The following is a 24217-nucleotide window of genomic DNA, read 5'->3' as shown; positions in this document are numbered from 1 at the left end:
TAAGGCCTGCACTTAACAAACAGCCCTGACAGGTGTCCAGCACTGATCATGCTTCTTTAAAACTGAAGCAGAAAGCCTGGCAGATGGAGGCACGGGAAGGGTCTCAACAGCAGCTCTGCAGTGAAGTAGAGGGAGAAAGCGCTTTAGGGATCATCTTGTCTTCTTTATTATAACAAAGTTCCTTGTTCACTGTTAGAAGAAAGTGGCTCCCTGTCCCAGGAGGAGTCAATGGGCAGCCTGCAGGTCAAATCTGGACTGCCAAATGCTTCTGAATGGATCCTGAAATCTTCTTATTTACTTATTATCATTATTGTTACTATTTTCTCTGGAGTCTGCACCTTGACTGAGAAATCTGGACCGTGACAAAAAATAACTGACTACCCTTGCCCTGCCATTGTCACATGACAGCCCCATGGCTTGATGTTTGGGGGAGGGATAACTCTCCCCCCTAGGAGCACGTGGCTCTTGCAATTTCATTTCTACAGGCTCAGGGCTGGAGTCTCGGTTGTCCCAGGCAGGGATGGAAGGGGAGGTATGGAAAAGTAGCTTTAGTCACTTTTGCATTCCCATAGTCCAGGGTCTTGTCTTGCCCCTGGCATAAATTAGAGCAGCCTGAGGCTGCTCTATCTTACATACTGCTTACCATGGCCCCCTAGAGGCCTTGAGAAGAAGAGACTAACCATAGTGCCATGTGCTCTGGCCATGCCCCAGGCATACCCCCACTGTGCCCCCTATGCTAGAGGCTGGGAATGGTGCTGACACAGAGCCTTTTTGACAGCTCTACATCACCCAAGGAGGCCGGGTGTATTTTCCAACCAACCAGTCCAATGTCCCTCTATGCTGTAAAGGCGGTGGCTGTTACGGGAGTGCCCTATAGGTGAATATATGCAAATGAGTTAATACATAAGGTGCCAGTAGATGGTACTTAAAGATACCTAGTGTGGTTGCTGGGTTTTGTAGGACAAACAAAATTTGCTGCTGTGCACTGCAAATGGTTTCCTTTGTGCAGCGTTGCACCAGCTCTTAGCAATGCAAAGGGGCCTCAGAGTTCTCAGAGGACTTGCTCTCCCCACAAGACAGCCAGAGCCCGCAGACTGACAGAAGGAAGGTGTAAACGGAGTGATCTTTTGGTGCGGATGCCAGAACTGGATAATGCAAAGGGCAACAGTTGCTGTTCAAGAAGAGGGAAAATAAACCCTTCCTCCCACTCCTTAGCATCGAAAAACAGGGCTTGAACTATTTAACATTTCCTAGGAGGCTCTGGGTCAACAGTGCCTGAGACATGACTCCACCATCCCAGGCCAGCATCCTATCCCTCAGCCTTTTCTCATGTGAGTCGTTGACTGGACATAGTACAGAAGTGGCCTCTCAAAGGGGGTTGTCCAATAAGAGATTTAATATGCTGTCTGGGAGTCAAACGTTTTCAAAGCAGTCTAGGGGACTGAGACACACCTGTTCATTTCAGTGTGTGGAAATCCCCTCAGCTGCTGTGAAAATCTTGCCCCATATTGCTCCCTGAGGTGCTGTCACCTTGCAGTAAATTTCCACTGAGTCTTCTGCAGACAGGTTACCCAGTTGTCTGTAATAGAGCTACACTACTCAGTGCTGAGGCTGTGGGGCCTTTCTTTCCTTTTCCTGTGAAGTCTCTGTCCCCTGGGAGCTCCGGCATCAAATGGCTTCCATGTGCCACAGGACACGTAGACAGCTGACAAAAGTCAAATCTGTGTCAAGCCACAGGTGTTAAGGCCAGAATGGACCATTCTGACCATCTAGTCTGACTTGCACAGCAAAGGCCAGAGAACATCACCCTGCATCCAGCCCCTATCTTGCGGTTGAGCTAGAGTGCATCTCTTGCTGACAATTGTCTGTGTACTTGATATAATTAAACATGCATGTGTACTTGGGAATCGTAACAGTGTTACAGGGGAATTAAGAGAGGAGTGCAAGCCAACTCCGCTAAAGCAGAGGGCAACATCCCCGGGCTTCCCTGATGCTCTAGCAGGGCCTTGGGCATTCTGGGAACAAAGAACACTGTCTGAGGTTTAGGCCATTGTTATTAGGTGGATTACGCTAGTGCCCAGAGGCCCCAGCAGCACACACATTCAGGGCATCTGCATGAGGAAGCAGCACCACTCTAGGTATAATCTTAAACCAGTGCAAGAGCCTGTGTGGACACTCATTTTGGTCTGCAACAGGTTTAGTGCAGTTTAGCTGAAGTCGACGGGGAAGAGGTTTAAGCTGAGGCCAAATGAGCTGCTTTTAAGCCAGAAGAAGAGCATCCGCACAAGGGCTTGCACTGGTTTAATGCTCATTTAAGTTAAACCAGTGCAATGTCTGCATGTAGATAATACTGCAGCGAGAGTGCACTCCAGCCCCAAAGAGCTCGCTGTCTAACGAGCCACAACAAAGGGTGGGAGGGGAAACGAGAGCACGAGAGCGGAAGTGACTTGGGAAAGGTCACATGGCAGCTCAGTGACAGAAGCAGAACCCAGATCTCCTGACTCCCAGCCCAGTGCCCGAGCCATGAAACCACACGCTCTCCTGCTGGCTCCCTACTCCCCCACTGTCCCCTTTGAACTAGACAGTTTATCCCCCAAGGACAAGAGGAAGCGAGAGCTGAACGCCCCCGCTCTCGGAGCAGCCTGATGTTAACAGCAGCAGCCCTGTTCCAGCACGAGGGAGTGCGTCCCCAGTTAATCGGCATTTAATTAAAGGACATGCTGACATTTGGAAACTAGAAACAACTCTCCTGTGTGGGCTGCCTCTCTCTGCTGCTCGCCTTCTCTCTGAATCACTCCCTGACATTTGATGAGGATGAGGATGTGTCTCTCTCCCTCCCCTTGTAAGAACTCATTGAAAAGTAGACGAAAAGCCACCGCCTCCCCAGGGGCCCCCGGCTTTGGTAGTGGAAGGAAAGAGCAGCTGACCACCCCCTTGGCCAGCGCAAGGGAAAGAACCAACAGGTGGTGTCCCTGTAGCCTGCCTATCCCTGCCAGAGAGCCCGGGAGGTGACAGCATGCTGCAGGCTGCTGGGGAGATCCCAGTAGCATCCTACTGCCACGCTGCCTCTTCTGTCCCCAACTGACATGCTGCAGGGTCCTTGTTCCACTGGGAATCCTGCTTGCAGGGAACCTGCCTGGCTTGCAGGGAACCTGCCTGGCTGGCAGCCCAGTACACACATTGTTACCCTGCTGGGATTCCCCGCTGGCTGGCCAATCCTGCCGTTCCCACCAGCCCTTCCAGCCACAACCTTCACTGAGCCCCAGACCAGGACCTCTCTAGCCGTCACTCACTCGCTGGGCAAGCGCTGACTGACACCCTCTGCTCCATGCATCGGCCTTTCTCCTCCAGCCAGTCGCATACTCCCCATATCTGAACCACCACCTGCCCGGGCACCCACGCTGGCCCTGGGAGCAAGAGGAAGAACTGAGGTGGTTCCCTGTTTTGTTTGGTTTTGGTAGAGCTGGATCCAAGCTGCAAAGTTCTGATGTGAGGTTTGAGGCTGTTGGGATCCAGGATTTTGGCCCATTAGAAGATAGGGGGCCAGCGCCACAACTCAGATCTGGATGTGATCTAACTCACACTGCCCAGGTGTCTAGGTTCAGTGGTTGGTTCAGGGCCCAGTTTAGATCTGGGGCTCTCTCCTCCCCCCACAATCCCTCCTCTCATTCTCTTGTCTAAACCCAAGCTGTTCATCCCTATTCTCAGGTTGCTTTCCAATCCTCCTCTCTCCAGCCTCAGATCGAGGTGTGGTGAGCTGGGCAGGTCCCGCACAAAACCCACCTGGTCTGATTCAGGGCAGGGGGCTGCAATGCCAGGGAGCTTCCTTCCACCACAATCCATTTCCAATCACACAACACCTTGGCACTGCACTTACAACTCACAGCCAGGAGACCCTGAGCAACCTGTGAGCTGAGACACTCCAGCCCTGTCTGCACTAGACATTGGTGCCTTTCAATCCCGTACTGCTGCTAGTGCTAGTATAGATGGGCTCCTGACATGTTCACGATCCTATCATCTAGACCTACTCTGAGCAGGTTGGTCAAAACGCCAGCAGCCTGTCTACACTAGGGCTCCTGTTGTTACTACAACTGGTGGGAAAATTCAGGGGCTAAAGATTGCACAAACAATTGGGTTCAGCAGGGATGTCCCAGGGTACAACCGCAGTGATAGGCAGCACCACCCACTTTTTATTATTAATTATATTATGGTAGAACCTAGAGGTGTCACCTGAGATCAAGGCTCCCTTGTGGTAAGTGCCGTGTGGACATGTAGTGAGGCATGCTCCATGCCTGCAGTCTACACAGAAACAATAGATGAAGGGTAGGAGGGGAAACTGAGGCACAGAGAGGCACGGGGACTTACCTGAGGTCACACAATTGTTTGGTGGTGGAGGCGGGAACAGAACGCTGGTCTCCTGACTCCCAGCCCAGGGCGCAGGCCACCACACACGCCTTGAGCAGCACCCAGCCCTGCAAGGAGCGGAGAGAATGTTTCAGAGCCTCCCAGCACTGAAATCTGATCTCCACCCACATTGGCATGTCCCCTTCCTCTCTGCCCCCTCGTCATGCTCCAGCCCCGTTTCTCCTTCTTCTTGACCCCCCGTGCACACCTCAGCACTGCCACCCTCCCACTCACCCCCCCAGCATCCACGGGCACAGCCTGCCAACTGCACCCTTGTGCACACCTGCTCACCCCCCTTACACGCTCTTTTCTGGCTCCACCATGCACCCCACTGACACAGACAAAGAGGGGGAGGACACTTGGGGATGGACGTTAAAAGGCTTGTGCTCTTGGTGGGTATCTTAGGTCACGTCGGGGTGGGGTGGAGGGGAGACGCACAGAGGAAGGTGCTGGGGGCGCTGGAACAATTTGTACAGTGGGGGTGCTGAGAGCCACTGAACCAAACTGTAAACCCTGGATCAGAAGGAAATCACCTCACGCCGGAGGTGCAGCCACACCCCCGGTTCCAGCACCTGTGTCAGTAGCACCCGGTCCAGCCAGCTGCAGACTGCCAACCCCTCTGACAGGGCACCTCAAAGCCAGAGCCACAAGAGGCTTAGGAAATGGCACCCAGCCCCAAAGTGTCTGCACACAACCCGACGGAGCAGGCTGCGCCAGGCTTCCTCGCCAAGCCCCCCTGCTGTAACCCCCCTGACCGCCTGGCCTGGGTCCCCCGGGACCTGCACAGCGCACAGACAGCAGTTCTGGGACTAGCAGAGAGTCCACACCCCAGGGCGCGCCAGCCAGAGTCTGGAACACACATCCAGCACCCCTGGCTCGCCCAGCTTAGCCAGCAGCTGCTGTGAATGGGGTCAAGGAAGCAGCCTGATTTGCTGGGAGCATGTGTTTCTTAGGGTGCGTGTGCACTATGGAGAGCAGGACAATGTGGGGGGGGGTGCACATGCTGGGGAAGCAGGAGGTGTGTGCCTATGTAAGGGAGAGTGGGGCAGTGTGTGTGTGTGTGTATGTGTGCGTGTGTGAGGGGGTGCAAAAGCGTGTCAGGGGGAGCAGAGTGCATGAATGAGTGTGTGCACATGCCGGAGAAGGAGAGCAGAGCAGTCTACATTGGGCAGCTGGGTGTGTGCAGGAGTTTGTGTGCGCACATGTGCCAGGACAGCAGAGCAGTGTGTGCCTGCATCCACGCCATGGGAAAGAGGCCAGAGTGTGTGTCCACGTGCACGCGTGGGGAAGCCGAGCAGAGTGTGTCTGTCCCGGGGAATACCCGCCAGGGGAGTGAGGGGGGCAGGTGCACAGGATTATCAACCCCATTTTGCAGAGGGGGAAACAGAGGGCACCTACACACGGTCCCACGGGGACTCCTTGTGGGAGCTGGGGACGTGTCCTCACCCCCCTGACCCTCCAGTGCCGGCTCACTAAAACCCTTCCCCCAGCCCACACACCTGCTGCTGGGCCTGGAGAAGCAGCTGCGGACGCCCCTCACCCCCCCGCCCGTGCTGGGAGCCGGTTCCTCAGCGGCCGGTTCCGCATCCCACGTGCGGCAGGGACCCAGCTGGCGCTGAACCGCCCTCTTATGGCACGCAGGGCCCCCCGTGTGGCAGCAGGTGGTAGTGCACCCTACTGTATAGCAGCCACACCTCTACTGTAGCTTCTACATCAGCGGTCGGCTGCCTTTCAGAAGTGCTGTGCGGAGTCTTCATGTAGTCACTCTAATTTAAGGTTTGGTGTGCCAGTAATACATGTTAACGTTTTTAGAAGGTCTCTTTCTGTAAGTCTATAATATATAACTAAACTATTGTTGTATGGAAAGTAAATAAGGCTTTTAAAAGGTTTAAGAAGCTTCATTTAAAATTAAATTAAAGTGCAGAGCCCCCCGGACCGGTGGCCAGGACCCGGGCAGTGTGAGTGCCACTGAAAATCAGCTCATGTGCTGACTTCGGCACTCGTGCCATAGGTTGCCTACCCCCGGGCCAAATTGGGGGGCCTATTGCAACGTCCCCATCAGCCGGTCCTGGCTGTTGCGTAAATTGGATCGCAGAGGCCTAATCTCACTTTGCTCCATAATCTTCTTTGGTGTCAGTGGGGAGCTGTCTCAGTGGAGTCTGGGCACAACACGAAAATTTAGGCTGCTCTTCTTGGGCAGCAGCAGGAATCCCTTCTCAGTGTTGTCCTGAGCTAAGGCTAAGCTAACCAGAGGTCAGGGGACCCAGAAGATATCACATGGGGTTGGGACACTGGCCCTACCTCTGACATTAATCTATTGTGCCACTTTGCAACTGACTTTGCCTCTCCAGGCCTCAGTTTCCCCCCCTGTGAAGTGGGGGTAATGATGCTGACTTCCTTTGTCAGGTACTTGGCGATTTGGGGCTCAAAAGTGGAACAGAAGAGTGAATTACTGGTAGTAGCGCCCTGGAGTCAGAACTCTTGGATTCCATTCCTGGCACTGCCCATTGGCATGTTCCATGATGTGGAACAAGTCATTTCATCTCCGTGGTCGAGCATCTCCATCCATCCATCGCTGCTTCTCAGGCACTGTGTGCCTCAGTTCATTGTTTGTAAAATGCTGGAAGGAGCCACAGACACGAAAACCAGTACAATGTGCCAGCTGGGGTACTCATGCACCCCTGCCTGCCACTGGACAGGCTGCTCACCTGTGTGTCACAGCCCCTATAGAGCTGCAGAAGATTCTGTTTTATCTTAGGGGGCAGGGGCATGTGCTGAGTGCTCTCCCTGCCATTTCTGTGAAGGTTAGAGGGATCATGGAGTGTAGGGAATTCCCAGATAGCTACTGATTAAATATGATATAGCTGGGCTTGATCCATGGGTCCAGTGGCTAATTTCGGGTGCTGGGAGGCATCAGGCAGAGGCTGATGGATAAATATACCATATCTCTTCCCTTTTATAAACCAAACAAGAGCACAACAGCATCTGAGCATCCTCAGAGATGCCCCCTGCCTCCTGTGCCTTCTGCTACTCTTGAAACTGGTCCAGCATTTTTGTTTATCTGTTAGTCCATGCCAGGGATGGTAAAATGCAAACAGCAGAGAGGGATGGGGAGGGAGGGGAACCGTCACTGCTCACTTCCCCTTAGCTGCTCATTTCAACCCTCTTTTGAGCAGAAATTACGCACATTAATCAAGAGTGAGAATGTGTTTGCAGCCCTGCAAATTCGGCAGCACAGAATCAAATTCCATCAGTCACAGCAGGAGGACAGGGGTCTGTATCTCCACTGCGCATGGCCTAATAGAGCCTTTGCCAGAAGAAATTGGATTTGAGAACTCCCCTAAATTAATCTCCCCCTTTAAAAAAATACCTGGAGATCTACATGATGAATGGGTGTTTGTAACGGAAACTGACGCAAATATCCAACACATCAAATCAGAATGGATCCACCTCCCAGCACACATCTGCACAGAGCGGGACAACTAACTGAGTCGTTCTCTGGATGCACTATCCTCTAGTAGCTAGAGCAGAGGACAGTCATTCAGGATGCCTGGGTTCTAGCCCAGGCTGTAGGAAGGATTTTATCTAGTCAGAAGAGCAGAGGACTCAGAGTCAAGACTCCTGGGCTCCGTTCCCAGTTCTGCCACTGATTTGCCCCGTGACCTTGGACAAGTCACTTAACTACTCTGTACCTCAGTTGGTCCTGCTATATAATGGGGTAGAATAACAATTATCCCCCTCCTGGTGTGTTGTGAGGGACCCAGGTATGCACTCAGGTGCTGAGACACACACAAACACTGACACTAAATATGTTCAGTAAGCTGGTACATAGGAATAAGAGCCTTCATTGCTCCTCTTCTGACTGGCTCCCCAGCAAGACTCTGTCTCTCCTAGGATCCCACTGCTCCCTGGTTAGTTCTTCACATCACCCCTCCCATCCTGGAAATGCCGGGTGCAGACATGTAGGATGGGGCAGAGTAGGGAAGATATTGCTGGACAAAACAAGGAGGGAGTCAAGAATTATCTAAGCAGATTCTGCTTCTTAGGTGTTAGAACATTCCAGGGAGTCTCATTTCCCTGGACACCTGGCTACTAGTACCTTTGATCTTCCATGAACTTCTCACCCAGCCTTGGTCACTAACTCTGTTTGTTTTTATAGGAGGCAGTTTAGTCCCATGGATCAGGAGCCAAGAGAACTGGGTTTTAATCCCAGCTCTGCTTAAAACTGGCAGCTCCCTGGGGCAGTCTCTGTGTTATATGTTTGTGTAGGGCCTAGTGCAATGGAGCCGGGGCCTCTAGGCATTACCGTAGTACAAATGGAAAATAACAACCAGCAATTATGAAGGAATAACCAGTAATTCATACTGATCATTAAAAATGGCCACAGTATCCTGCGTTTAGTAACTGGTCATTATTAATTAATAATCCAGTGAATAGGTAATCCTAGGAAAGTTTACCTCCTCCCTGCCAGAAGCTCAGCACCCCAGGGCCCAGGCCGGGGGATGAAGCTGGGGGTGGTTAGAGAGCTGGCATCTCCCTTGTGTCTGTGCTGCTGAGAGCTGGGGGTGGGTGGGATGCTTCAGTTCAGTCAGACAGAGCAGCTCTCTGGAAGGAGAGCCAGGCTGCCCAGGAACACCAGGCCGTATCTCAGAAGAGCCAGCAGCTGATAAGCTGCAGCCTGCAGCTTCAATTAAGAAGATGATGGAATGGCTGAGCTGCCCTTGACAGGTGCGAGCTTATCAGGTTCCTGGCCTGTATTCACCGAGGAGCATGGACACAGATGCCTGGCGCTTTAACGGAGCTGCTGCTGCTCAGAGGTGATTGCTACTTCATTGGCTTATTTTTAGCAGCACGGCTGAGAGTAAGATGGATGGGTTTTGTCTTGGGTGAGACTTTTGCCAACAATAGGAAGCCAAGCTTATGGGTTGGGGGCAGGGGGAGTCTCACACTCTGTGCCTCCTAAACATTCTAGGCCAAATTCGGAGTAGTCCTATTGACTTTGGTGGCACTAGGTTGCTTTACACCAGCTGAGCACCTGGCCCCTGTCCTGTTTTGGGATTGGAGAAGGAAAGGGTGAGCACATCAACTCAAAGGTTCTCTGTCCGATCCCTTCGGAAACATGGGCAGCTGCACAGATGAGAAAGGCCCTATGGAATCCAGGGGAAGCTTTCGTTGCAAAACAAAAGCTGTTCATGGCGATAGAAAGAGAGTAGCCCCCCGGCCCATGCTCTGTATCAGCTATGGAGCTAAGGACAGACAGATAACGAGACAAAGCTTGGAGGAAGAGAGGCAATGGGCAATTCATATACTGGTCAGATCAGTTCAGCGTCTGTCGGGTAGAGCACAGGGCAAGGAGTCAGGAGATCTGGGCTCTGCCACTGACCTGATGAATGACCTTGCTCAAGTCACCTACTCACTTCTGTTTCTCCTCCCATGCCTTTGTCTGCCACAGCCATTTAGCGTATAATCTCCCAAGGGCAGCAGGCATGTCTTTGGATGTGGACAGCCCCTAGCTCCTGGGCCCCTGGGCTTAGGTGGGGCTTCTGGGTGCTAAGATAAGTCGCAGAAGTGGGTGTGTAAGAGGGACTTAAATCTGGGCTGTTTTGGGAGCTTGCAGATGAGCTTGGGCCAGTGGTATTGGGCATAGAGGCCCGTGGGGATGAAATATATAAATGAAAACCAGGGGGTGGGTCTTGCAGGTAAGGCACTGAAGTTGGGCTTGGGGCGGGGAGCTGTGTCTCATTCGCTGCTCTGCCCTGTCACCTTTGTGCGAGTCACTTCTCTCCGCATGCCAGCTTCCGATCTGTAACCTGGGGATAATCATCCTTCCTTTGTCTGTTTCACTAGTGAACTCCTTAGGGCGGGACTGTCTCCTGTGTGCATGTACAGCACCTAGCGCAACAAAGCACTGATCTCAGACAACACCTCCAGACTCCCCTGTCATTAATAACCAATATGATAGTTAGAACATGGGCCGCACTGCTGATTTTAACTAACGCTGTATTCAAACACCCCACTCCCTCCACCCCCAAAGCTTCTTATTTGCTAGTGAAAATAAGACTTGTTCCCTTGGCCACTTTCTCTTCGCTTGGATTCTTCACACCTGAAATCAGCTTGGTCACGCTGCCGAGATCAACAGCTGTAAACAAAAGACCTTGAAGAGCCAAGTAAGCGAAGAACAACAAAACCGCAGTCACTTCTCGGGGCCCTGGGGAGCACAGAATTAAAGTTGAGCTACGCTGGTATGAATTGATTCAGGATTGCTGTTGAGTAATTACATTCAATGAGAGGCTGCCAATACAATTTGCTACCAGTTGTCACTTTCTATCAAGTCTAATGGTTCTGAGCACACAGATTCCTTGTCAGAGAGAACACTGGTGTGTGATTATTCAAATGGAGCATAGCAGCAGCATGGCGAGAAACAAGGAATTAGGCAGAAGTCCTGGATTCCAGCCATCGGCAGCCAGGTACCGGTGCTAAGCCCAGGTGTAGACAGGCTAAGCTGCTCTAAGCCACAGTGTGCGCCTGTGCGAATCACCTGGGTTCCAAGCAGTGATGGTTCCCCAACAGGGCATATGATGAGTTTGAATCTCTGCACTGGTGCAGCTATGTCAGTGGCTGGAATCAGGGCTAACCCACAGGGCTTGAGCGAGGGGGATATAGGGTGTTCACCTTGCACAATGTATTAGTGGGATCTCTAGACAGGCGCCATGAGATCCAGGGCGCTGGGAGGAGAAGCGGTTGTGCGACAAATACAAGGACCTGAATCTGAAAGGGGCTGAGACTCTGGGGGAGCTGCCAGCTGCTTGGTGGAATGGAGGATGCTTGCCACCCGGCAGGAGTGCACCCCCATCTCCACAGCAAGAGGACTAGGAAGGAGCTAGCCAGGTGCTGGTAGCAGAGCTCAACCCAGCCAAGGCGAAGGGGAATGGTAAGCGAGGAGCAAGCCTTTGCCCTCCACACCATGGGTGGTGTGGCCATTCCAAATCCCCTCGAGCTGGGAGAGTTCTCTGCACCAACCCTCTATGGGCAATGGACGCCGGGCAGCCTGGTAAAGCCCATGGGGGTGTGGATGCAGTATTGAAAGTCTAGCTTGCTTTCAGTGGCAAAGGGGTGAGGGCTGAACGGGGCTGAATACCTAGTCCTGCTCTTAGGCAAAGCCTGGAGGATACCCACTGTGTGTCCAGAGCTGGGGTCGGAAACATTAAGGAGGTTGAAGGATCGAAGGACAAACCCCAGTGGACTTGTTCTCTGCCGTATAGTGCCTTCCGTAGGTGCATAGTTTGGAAGAACAGATGGGACCATTTGGAACACCTGATCTGCTACCTGCAAAACTCAGGGCAGACAGCCTCAGCCAGTGATCTCTGCATCCAGCCCATACCTTCTGGCTGAGCCGGAGCACATCTACCTCATGTGTTCATGTACGTCTCTGCAAAGTGTGGGCACTTCGACTTGGGGTCATTTCACACCCCCTTTGCAAAGGATTGCACAAGGAGCCAGGCAGAGGAACTGGGCTTAATGTCTCTCAAACATCAGCCCAAGCTGAGGAGTTACTTATCCTGGGGATAACCATGAAAGTTCCAGATCAAACGACCTAATGAGGTCATCAAGCTGGTCCCCCATCCCTGCGAGTGCAGCAGAATGGCCTGGGGCATTCTTCCAGACTGCCTGGTTATTAAACAAAAAGGAGAAGCTAATCGTACTAATACTTAGGATCAAATCCTCCCGTTACACCGGTGTAACTGTGTCATGCCATTGATTTCTGTGGAGTTACTCTGGATTTACGCTGGTGTAACATTTGGCTTCTTGCACTTCTCTAGCACACTCAGGATCTGATCCAAAGCCTATTGAAGTCATTGGAAAGATTCCCACTGATTTCAACAGGCCCTAAATCTTAAAAGCCCTCTACAAATTAGAACTAGTTAAGCCCCCTAAGACTCCTGTGATAGAAAGCAGTATCCAGCTCCATTCATTTTGAGGGGTATCCCTTTGTAAACCTCCCACCAGGTCAAAAGCCTTTTCAGGGAGCACTGAAGGGGTTAACCCCTTTGCACCAGACACCCCTGCAAACTCCTGTGGCAGTTCCCCACCCTGCCTCTTAATCATTTTTCAGCCAAGCCCAGGCCTGCCAAGCAACTGAAAGCCTCAGTGTCTTTGCTTCACATCCAGCAGCACCGGATGATTGAATCTTGACCTTTATGGCTCAGGTTTATTAACTCCCTGTCCCTATCCATGAGGATTGAGCATGCAGAGACACAGAGGAGACAAAGAGAATTTCCAGTGCACAGCCAGGGCTTGTGGTGAGCTGAAATTTGCACTGTGGAAGAATAATTCCAGGCTGGGTTAATGTCAGAGTGTGTCTGTCGCTAGAGCTGAACAAATAAGGAGCAGCTCACAATTTATTCTATGAATATGAGCCCAGATTTTTAAAAAGGAGCTCTGCATCTAGCAACTCCCTTTTGCAGGACAATGGCAGCTACTGGCTACTGAGCGTTTTTGGCATTCCAGCCAGAACTTAGTGGAGGTGCCTAAACGGAAGCTTCAACTTTTCTGATAATCTAGCCCAGCACTTCAGTCTCCTTGGGTAGAATGTCCGCAGGCCGATCATGATTTTCCCAAGTGAGTTTGTTGTTTGCATTTATTCAATGACTATCCTATTGGATTGTGTTTACCTGACAGTTCTGTGGGAGAATATTAGAATTCTGAACTGTGCTGTGCAGTTGCAACCAGTCAGATAAGCCATTCAGTATGGCTTTCTGCTTCCTGACTGGATAAACTTGTGCAAGCAGTTTCCTTTGGATGTTTGTGGAAAGCAAACACCAAGGTGCTTGGATATGATGGTGAAGGGGCCTGTAAAGTAGATAGATAGATAGATAGATAATGTCTATGGGGAAAGCAAGCAAGAAAGAAAAAAAGGGTCTGAACATGGCCAAAGCAAATCCATTTAAAAAAACTTAAATGAACATTTGCAGACAATGCCTTGCAATAGTTTTCCCAGCTCTGTCTACCCCTAAATCACAGAGATTCTTGCTGGAAAGGAAAAAGTGAGGGCTCTGTGTGTGAGAGAGACACACCAAGAGATGAGTGTAAGTCTATCTGTGGGTTCAGAGCCCCTCAGAAGCCCTCCCCCTTGCTCCCCAACCTGCACCACCAAAGGTAGAAGCTGCCTACTAAAGCATGACAGGGGGCCAGCAGTCTGCAAGGTCTGAAGGGGGATATTGATTAGTTTTACAGTGTAAACTGACAGAGCCTATTTAGATGATGTAATGAAGACAGATGATCCCGGCCTCACGCTGCTCAGCTTCAGGGAGGAAGGAAAATCATAAATCGGATGCTGGAGATATACTCTATTGCTCTCCCTGTCTCGCCCCCGTTGCTCATCTGGTCTCCTCCACTCTGCCTGTCTCTATTCCTCCCTCTGTTCCTTTCTTTCTCCCTTGTTCCTCTTCTTGCCCTTTCTGCCCCTGACTGTCTCATCCAGGTCCGTGTTTCCTATAGTGCCTCTCACCATTGTGCCTGGTCTGCAAACTGGCAAATGGGCTCAGCTCACACTGCTTTATTCCTTGGCTTTCTGTATGTGCCCTGTCCAGATGCCCTCACTCCCATGCCCAGCCCTAGTGAAGGCAATGGGTGGAGGCCTGCCGGTCTCCCTGCGCATAGGGGATCTCACTGCCTTCTTCACCATGAACCAAGGCCAGCCCTACTTAAAAGGGGACATAACTCCTTGAGTAATAAATTGGAGCTGTGCCTGCTCATAGCTAGACCAACCTCACCTTCCAACTGGCTCCTTTCTCCTTCTCATTCCATCTCACTCCCTTGTCTCATTCATTCTCTCGCCTTCTCCTGCTCTGCTTCACTCGCCCGACACATTATTTCTTAAATTTCCTAATATCAGGAGTTGAACTGAGCATTTCCTTTCCCCCTGTGGTTTATAGACAGGCATATCCTCTTCTGCACCTCAGGGATCTTGCTGATGAAAAGACACAACAGCAGCCAATATGAATCCTATCTGCTAGCCTAACACGCTACAACCCCCCGCACCTCGCTAATGTACAAGGGGCACCAAGTAAATAAGAAGCATTGCTCAGAATAACAGTATCAGGGAGCTATCTGCATGGTAGTTAGGGTGACCAGACAGCAAGTTGGAATAATCAGGACAGCGGGTGGGGGTAATAGGAGCCTATATAAGAAAAAGACACAAAAATCAGGATTGTCTCTATAAAATTGGGACATCTGGTCACCCTAACTGTAGTCAAGCACAGCACCTTATCCTGGGGCTCATTCAGTGTCCACCAAGTCCAGGTGTTAGAAGCTGATGAGTTCTTTTCATAGCACAGGACCAGGGCTGGCTCCAGGCACCAGCTTAGCAAGCAGGTGCTTGGGGCAGCCACTCCAGAGCGGGGTGGCACATCCAGGTATTCGGCGGCAATTCGGCGGAGGGTCCCTCGCTCCCACTTGGAGCAAAGGACCTCCGGCTGAATTGCCGCAGATCGCAATCGTGGCTTTTTTTTTTTGGCTACTTGGGGCGGCAAAACCACTGGAGCTGGCCCTGGACAGGACTGTTATAGTAACTAGCAGACGGTGGGTTTCTTTCCCAGTACAGACCAGTTCTACATAACTGAATTCAAGCTTGCAGTGTTGCCTACCTGAAGTGTTCAAATAGCATATGTCAGTCCCTTAAAATTGCGAGAGTGGCTTAAAATTCACGCCATTTTAAAAAAGAAAATACATTTTTGATTCTTTTCATTTTGGACTGTTTAGGACATCGTGTTTTCAAGCTTTTCTCCATAACCATGAAGATTGGATATTTACTTTTTAAATTGTTTTAATGTGAGATTTTCCCATCATCACAGTACTGCAAGGGCTGGGGCTTGAAGAAAAACACCCAATATCACACAACTTGAGAGAAAATCACAAGAATTGGCCAAAGTGTTAAAATAAGAACATCTGATCAAATCAACAAAATGTCATAAGAGTGATTCTCCTCTCATGCTGACTTTCATAGACGTTAAGGACAAAAGGAATCCCTGTGATCATCCCAGGCCAGAGGATTTCACTTAGCAATTCCTGCACCAAACCCAATAACTTGTGAGCCAGGTAGAGCGTATCTCTTGGAAAGTTGGTCTGATGATTAATTACCCTTGCTGTTAAAAATTTACCCCAGTTATTCCTGAATCGCTGGGGATTACTCATCCTGACATCATTAGTCATCTTCAAGTCATCAGATAATTGGTAAAATCTTGCAAAATCTAGGGGAAATTGCTTTCCAGTGGCACAATCCCCAGCTCCCAATAGCCAAGCAGAAAGGCACTTGTGTCCATTTGGACATTCATGGCAAAATAATATTGTTTCTTCCTGGGCTAATGGAGCTAATTTAATCAATGGAGCCAACTCCTGCCCTCACTGTGTGTGGAGAGCTGCCAGTGATGTTAATGAGAGTAGTATGAGAGGACAGAAGGTCCTAGGCGGCCCATAATTTGGAAGAAAATAAATCTAAAAATAGGACACTCCAGGTAACATCAATAGCTATTATTGGACACAAATGTGTTGTAATCACAGCAGTGAACCTCTTCAAAAGCTGCAGAAAATATCTCGCATATCATAACAACAATTCACAAGCGTGCAATCAATTGTGAGGATATTTTTCTGGCTCTTTGAGCATTGCTAGAACATCATTCCTTAAATTCAAACCGTAGTCTCTCACTGGGGGGGGTCTGGTCTCTGAATGGCACTGAGTTGGTGGCTGTTTGAAGGCGAATTTTAGAGGTTCTTTTTCAGGTAGACTATCGGATTCAGTGGGAATTTGCCTGTTTAAGAGCATTTGATCACAGGTGAGTAAGGAGCATAAGACAGGATCCTTTGTGAGTAAACTTTTAAATAAAGGAAAGATTGGGCCACTCTTACTCTGGGAGTAGCTTCATGGGGCTGAGGTACTACACAACATGAGTGAGTGGAATCAGAATATAACTCTGAGTGACCAATTACTCTCTAGTTGGTTGTCAATTTGCAAACTGCCTTGGGCCAAATTGTGACCCCCTTCCTCACTTGAGTGACCCATTCTTCACCTATTAAAGCCAATGGGGCTACTCTTGTGCATTACTGCTCCCCAATGGCAGAGAAGCATTCGCAGGCTAGCCCTGTATGTATTAAAGGTATTATTTCCAACTCATGCTCTCTGCCAGCATCCGTCAGTCTGTCTCTGGCAATCTTGTGCACTATGGACAAAGCAAACACCTCGTGTGTCTGGCAAACCAGTCTGACTGTTCCCACAAGCTTGACCCTTGTAGCAAATCATTTCTTGGTGGCAGTTCACTTACGGAAAAATATAAGCAAATCATATCTGACACGTTTATTTTTGCCATCTCTTCATTAGCTCAGAGCAAAAATCCTGCCAAGCTGCATTGTTGGGAATTATGCAAATTAAGGACATCAAGGCAATTTAGAAAAAAAAGAGGATGATGTCAAAGCTAAACTGGTGCCTGAAGATGACAAAACTCTCATGTTGCTACTGGTTTGGGGTTACACAGCTCTTCTATCTATCTATCTATCTATCTATCTATCTATCTATCTATCTATCTATCTATCTATCTAAAGGTTTTATACTTCAGCCCATGACTATAATATCCGAGCATCTTCTACATAAAATCAATTAGCAATAGCGAAGTCCCTGGTGGACTCCATAGATTCTCTGGCATTTTTCCCTTTCCGCAGCATCTCATACACTCATCTCTTCCATGCCACCCTGGCCTCTTCTCCTCCCTGCTTTGGACGCAGTGAAGCTGATTTGAGTCAGATCCAGTCTGATCTTCACTTGCTGCTGAAGGCTCTGAGCTAGGCTTTAATTGTCAGGTTTGCTAGGCAGCATTCAGATAGGCAGCAGGGTCCCCTGCTTGAATCTATATACTGGTGTTCTCACTCCCTCTGCATTAGCTTCAAGCAGGTCCTACTCCTCCACTTCCTAAGCTCTCCCAGGCTACATCTTCCTAATTTCACCTTCTGCTACATGTGGTCCTGTAAGGACCGGCCACCACACTGTGGCATAGGCGCTGGAACTAAGGGTGCAGGAGGTGCGGTAGCACCTCCTGGCTTGAAGTGGTTTCTCTCATACACAGGGTTTACAGTTTGGTTCAATGGCTTTCAGCACCCCCACTGTGCATTGTTCCAGCACCTATGCATTTGAGATGTCTACACTGAAATCAGAGGTGTGGTCACAATCCAGGTAGCCACACCCATGCTAGCTTTAATTGAGCCAGCACAGCTATCCATGGCAATGAAGATGCAGTGGCACAGACCCTGATGTGGGGTTGGATCACAAGTACATACCCAGGGTTTGGGGCAAGCTTGTGCAGCCCACGTTGAAGATTGCATCACCACATGGTTCCTGCTTTTTTTAGTTGTAATAGCTAGATTAGCACAGGTGTGTCCACATGAGCTGTGATCACACAATGCAGTCATCCCCTGAGTGTACAGCAGGGACCTTTCCTCACTTCCTGGGCATCAAAAATAGGCATCGACAAAAATCTTTGGTGTAACCCTGTTGATCCCTGTGGATTTATGTCAAGGTTGAATTGAACACATAGAATCTCCAGCTCTAAAAGACTAGTTAGGTCCTGTCTAGTCCAGCGCAGTTCTACACTGTCTAGCATTCGCCCAGTCTAGTTTCAAATGTCCCAAGAAAATGAGGTTTTCACTGCTCCCTTGTGGGATTGTCTGCAGGCTAACAGAACTCACTATCTGAGCAGTCTAGTGCAAGACTTCACAATCCCGTTTAGAAGCCCACAACGGAAAAGTGGACATGTCTTTGTATCTGGGATAATGTCAGATAATGCAGTCCTACCCCCAGGTCTGAATTCAGTGGGGCAGCAGGGGTGTAAATAAGAGTAGAGTGTGGCCCATGCTGTAGGTTTTAACCCTGAATAAATGCATATTTAATAATCAATCATTACAGTCACACCATCCAGTACTGGCTTTATGATATCTAAAGTGAAGGCAGAATTGATAGTGATGGCAAAAGCAACCAAACCCAACTGGTTTGCCTTTGCTTGTGCTAACTTCATAGGGCTGGATGTTTGTGTGTGTGTGTGTATGTGTGTGTGTGTGTGTGTGTGTGAGAGAGAGAGAGAGAGAGAGAGAGAGAGAGTGGGTATTTTATTTCCTTTTATTTGCAAATTGAAAGCCAGGATGTGTATTTAATTCTATCTGAGCCCACAGGTCCTGAGGTGGGGATTGAGAGGGGTTCCAGTTCGGGTCTATAATGAAGAACCTGAACATCAAGCATTTCTCGAGTATACCTTTTTAGAGCCAGAATATCCTGGTGATGGGCATTACAGAGATAGAATCACAGGTAAGGTTGAGGGAAGAAAGATTTGCAGGGGCGTGCATGGATGTGTGTGGAGAGGAGAATAGTCATTTCCATAAGATGCTCGTGCCCAAGCAATTCTTGGAAGTGGAAAAATCATGTTTCCCAGTCATATTTGAATTGTGCAGACTAGCATTCAGAAAAACACTGAGGGAGGCAGAAAACAGCGGGAGACACACACTTCCATCCTCACTTTGCTAATTACATTCATTAGAGAAAGAACGCTGTCTCCGATTTATAACTATGTTGGCTATTTTTAATTTCCCTGCCTTTTGAAAGCAGAATTTAGAGCATGGTAAAATTTTTTCCCCCTGGGCCAGATTCTCTTTTTTCATCTGTCTTGATATAAAGGGAAAGGGAAAGGAAAAAAAAAACCCAAAGAGAGAAGGATTGTGGGGGGCAGGGGCAGAGAAAGAGATCAAGCAAATTAATTCTCTGCTTCTTTCCCTTGAAATGATTTAGGGTCTTAAATGATGTTTCTAACTGGGTAGAATGCACAGATCTGTGCGCTGTCCTAGCAGAAGGTAACAATGTGAGACTGTGCAGAGAATGCAAAGATCTCATCATAACATCATTGATGCAGAAGTGTTCCCTGCTCCCTGCCCAATGAGGAGAGAGCAAGAGACAGAGGATAATTTATTCAATAACCTCATATTCAGGTTGCAGGCTCCCTTCCACTGCCTGTGTGGGAGGGAGGTCTCTTCATATCTCCCCTTCCACCCGCCTCCCTCCCACTCCTGCTACCGCACACACACACACACATCCATACAATTCCCTTACAATTAGGAAGACACCTATTCAGCACCGCTCTTATTGCTGGGCTTTTGTTCCTCCTCGTCTTTGCTGGCAAAGCTATTCCCTTTGCAAGTCTGTGTTCAGTGCTCAGTGGTTTGTAATGTTGCTTTTCATAATCTCTACCAAAGAATTCCACTCCCACTGAAGTCCTGATATTAAGGCTGCAGGGAGGAGAGGGGGGAAAAAAAGAAGGAAAAAGTAAGACAGCATTTTCTCTTCCTTTCTTTGTTAAAAAGTCTTGCACCGTGGAAGTGTGTGTGTGAGGGATGGTGAATGGGAGTGTGTACATATATATATATGTACATATACCTACATAATATGTATTGCACAGGTAATATATATGTGTATCTATATGTGATCAGCTAAAAGAAATTTAAGTTCTTTATCTGTTTTTGTAAGTATTGTGTGTGTGTGTGTATATATATATATTTTTATATATATATATATCTGTCACACTGCATGCCATTCATTCAGTTTATGTATATACTTGAAATACATTCATGTGTATATATGTATGATCTGCTCCATTAAAAGTTCTCTTTGTTTTATTCAGATATCAATGAAAAACATGTATGTGTGTAAATTTGAGTGTGTATATACCTATGTGTATCTGTGAAACACATATTCATGTACACTGTGCTGTGTACTATGCATGAAGTTTACATGCAATTCTTATTAGCTAAATTAAATATAAATTCTTTATCTGGTTTAGTCAAGTATCAAAAGCGCATCTGTGTGAATGTGTCTGAATACGCATGTGTGTGTATATCTATCTATACATCGTACACTGTATATGAAATGTGTACATTCAGGTATATATGTGTGATCAGCTAAAATATAAGTTCTTCATCAGTTGTAGTCAACTATCATGTGTGCATGAATGTTTGTGCGTATATATATACACACACACACATATATATATATGCACATAAATACACACTGTGTACGATATGCAAAATATAGCTAATGCATATGTTCATGTATATGTGTGTTCAACTAAAATAGATTTAAGTTCTTTTATCTGTTTCAGTCAGTATTAATCCTTGGTTGCAGGCAAAGAGGAAAGATAAATTCCCTGGTTAGTTCAGAAGTATATTTTTCCTGATGAGTATGAACTGAAGGCTGAAGAGCTGAAAATTGTTTGTGAGTCTGTTTTGCTGGACATCTTTAACTCCTTTAAGAAAATAATTGTTACTGGGATAGGTGGAGACCAGTATTTCCACAAGAGATTCCCCTAAGAAATCCTTGTTCTTCATCTGAAAACTTATAGTTCAAATACTAGTGCTAAAAAAAGAAACCCATTGTGTGTGAGAGTCTCTGGATTTCCTACAATGAGGCAATCCCTAGTTTAACAAACCGAAAAAACCAAAGAAAGAATATGGTGCATTTATTAATCAGAATGATCATGGTGACTTCTGTACAAGGAAAGGGAAATAATTCCTTTAAAATAGGAATTTGATTTCATTGTCATTTCATTTCTGGGGTTATTTCATATGTGCATGTAAATTTCCACCAAAGTGGTCCTGAATATTGACTTCCGATGCCTGGGCTGGTCCGAAGAGGCTAAGAGGTCTCCTGTGGTTTGTGCATTGATTTGGGTGCTAATGCTAACGAGACTCTGTGTGTGTGTGCATGGGCTGTGTTAGCCCTTTGAGAAGAATAATTATTTTTCTCCACTGGAAGCTACAGCAGAGGCAACAAGGAGGGAGAGAGGTGGAGAAAAAGACAAAGGGAATGAGAGAGGGAGAGAGAGAAACCTCTGAATCCAGACCTGCAAGTACTGTCTTAAAAAAATACCCCCCATAAGGCCATAAACTGAGGATTGTCCAGCCCATGCATTCAATAGGTAGCAAGGCAGCTCGGGCAGGGGGTGCTTTCTTTCTGAATTCTCAGGGCATCTGCAAATTCTCCAGGGAGAAGAAAGCGGTGGCAGTTTGGGGCCTGTTCCTGCTCCCCTTTGCTTCTCTGGGAGCAGGAGCTGTCTCGTTCTTTGTCCGTCCCCACCCCCTGCCCCAAGGAGCTGTGAATTTGCTCTAGTGAAGGAAAGCTAACTGGCTGCCTTACGCAGACACGGTTAATGAAAGTCTTGCTGGGAAGCGCAGGTTTCTTCCTAGGTCCCCATTGTTCCCTTTGCAATACCGCACTGATCAGCAAGCGCGAAGCCATGGCCGTCGTGCTGGCCACTGAGTCTGGGTGGATCCGTCACGTCTCCACGCCATTCTCACTGATCTCCTCACAGACGGGGATCGGTCTCGTTTCCAAATGCACATTTCACTTGCTGCCCAATGCAGAATTAAGCAGGCATCGATCCTCGGTTTTGCTGAGAGGGTGGGAATAACGTGAAGTTGAAGCCAGCTCAGCCTTTAGATTAACCTACATCAGCCTCAGTTATTTCCTTCTGGGTTCTGATGCCAGGGAGATGGGCACATTTGAAGTACCTTAATTAGACAGGCAGAGCAGATCCAGACACAGCACACAGAGCTCACAGCTCTGAGCTCTCTTGGAGCTGGGGTTCTCCTCTTACTAGTACTGGCAGACGTTAGGAGTAATGTCAACCAAGTCTGTGGGCCTGGTGCTGCTGTCACTGACACTACTGCAAATCAGGAGGAGCTGTTTTGCAGGCGGTGGGGTTTCACAGATGTAAAACTGAGAGGAGAAAAGAAGTGGGTCCTTCACCTCCAAAGGGATGGAGCTAACTCAAAAAACCTGCTGGAGAAGTAGGTTCATCTCCATGACCAGCTGCCCAGCAGTTAGGGGGTCAAGTAGGACCAGAATAAGAAATACTGGAGTGAGCTCTCAACAAAAGGGAGCCGTTCTTCCTGGGGGGACCTTCATGTCCCCAAGGGGAGGAGCTGTGTGCCCCTGGAGGGAGGATGTCTTAAAGTAGGAGAGCTGCTCCTTTGGGAGGGAAGGGCAAAGTCTTATATCGGGAGAACTGATGTGTGGTGTCTACAGGTAAAGGTACAGCTGGGTAAGAGGGTCCTTGGCATCTCCAAAGGGGGAGAAAGTTGTTCATGAGGGAAGGAGTCTCCAGCATACTTCATCACTCTGCCTCCTCCCCAGCAATCCTCCTCTTTCATGGGGCTGGGGAGAACAGCAGCAGCAGCCACCTCCATAATCCTCTCTGGAAAACCTAATGAATGCATCCTTCTCTCCATTCACCCATTTAATCCATCAGCAGGCAAAAGCATCACTAATGCTGCTGCAGCTGCAGCTGTGGGCCTTATTTTCAAAAGATGAGGTGCCAGCTGGACTGAGGCTGGGATTCTTTTTACAGGTGTGCAGGGAGTGGGGGATAGGATCTAATAATGGAGCGTGGTTGCTTCCTCGCCCATCAGATCTTCTCCTCCACTACCTAAGATCACTGCTGTCACAAGCAACCACCTCCCTCCTTCCAACCCCTCCTGGGGGAAGTGCCTTTGTCCACTGGCTGAAGACCAACCTGAGCTTGTCCACAATGACCTAAGCCAATATCAGCCCTAAGCTTGGGCTGATATTGAAACCTCTTGCTGCTTCAGCAGCCAGCAAATCTCCACTGAGAAATATCTCTGTGGGGATGGCACGATACACTGTGGACCCTTATTAGCTCTTAAAGGGCCTCTTCTCTCATTCCCTCCCCACCTCTCTCCCATATGCATTTCCCTTAATGGTGGGAACATTCAGGAGTGGAGCCAAACTTTGAGGCTCACTCCCAGATTCTCTAGGTCTCTCTCTCTCAGGACTCTCCAGATTGTGCGCTCCCCAGGGTAGGATCCTAGCAAAACCTTTGTGTGGTAAAGTGTTAGGCACAGCCGTCGTGTCATAGGAATCATGACAGTGGCCAGGCGGAGGACAGGGTTTCAGGCATGGCCGGAGTGGGGAGACCACCAGGTCACGAGAGGAGACCACAGGACTGCTGAAATGACACAAGCTCCGAGTGTTGTTACATTATTGTAGGTCTCTGGGGCATCCCTGCAGAAGCAGAATGGCCCTGTTAAACCAGAACATTGGGCCTTCCCGAGTGTGAAATAATCATTCACTGTCTGCTGGGCTAGAGAAGGTGACCTAGCAGGGCTTTGCCAACACCAGCTTTTGTGGGCCACGTTTGGCATTGGCTTACCTGGAGTCAGTGAGGATTCAGAGAGGAACTGTAAATCAATGGCCCTAGGAGTCTAATTCAGGTTCACCCAGTCCTGGGTATGTGTGCGAAATAGTGCAAGGCCTAGCACAAGGCCTCTTTCTCTCACCCACACACCCACATGCCATCTCACACACACACACATACACAGAGCTTCCTCTTCCCATGGGGATCGTGGGTGGGTGCAAAACTACAGCAGTGAGGGCACAGAGGTGGGGGAGTGAGAGAGACCAAGAGCGAGTGAATCCAAACAAATGAAATCCAGCGAGGATCATTTTAATCCAACTTGCTCCAGCAGCTGCCTCAGCTAATTATTCTCCAGCCAGTAATGGTGGAATGTCAGTAGGGGGCATCCCCCACCCCCACCCCTGAGCTTCACCAGAGATCGGGCTGGTATTCCTGGGTGTGATTTACTTTCATTCCCCCACCGCCCCCCTCCACACACACACACTGTGCAGGAAAATATCAAAACAAATAATATGAGCCCTGAGTAACAGAGCCTGAGGCGAAGGCACGGGGAAGTCCAAGCCACAGCTATCCTC

At 48.9% G+C, this 24217-nt stretch overlaps 1 protein-coding gene and 1 long non-coding RNA gene across 2 annotated transcripts in view; one reads left to right on the top strand and one right to left on the bottom strand.

Moving 5' to 3' along the window:
• Window positions 1-24217, bottom strand: part of CDK18 (cyclin dependent kinase 18) — a 182879-nt gene that overhangs the window by 111931 nt on the left and 46731 nt on the right. The window contains exon 2 of the mRNA XM_030561588.1: window positions 4366-4472. The gene's annotated coding sequence lies outside the window, so the exon portion shown is untranslated. The remainder of the gene's footprint in view (window positions 1-4365; window positions 4473-24217) is intronic.
• Window positions 1-24217, top strand: part of LOC115650924 — a 56643-nt gene that overhangs the window by 565 nt on the left and 31861 nt on the right. The window lies entirely within an intron of this gene.

This window comes from Gopherus evgoodei, chromosome 4 (genome assembly GCF_007399415.2).
Source record: "Gopherus evgoodei ecotype Sinaloan lineage chromosome 4, rGopEvg1_v1.p, whole genome shotgun sequence".
NCBI lineage: Eukaryota > Metazoa > Chordata > Testudines > Testudinidae > Gopherus > Gopherus evgoodei.
The sequence above is the reverse complement of the archived record's forward strand: the minus strand, read 5'-3'. Positions and strand labels throughout refer to the sequence as shown.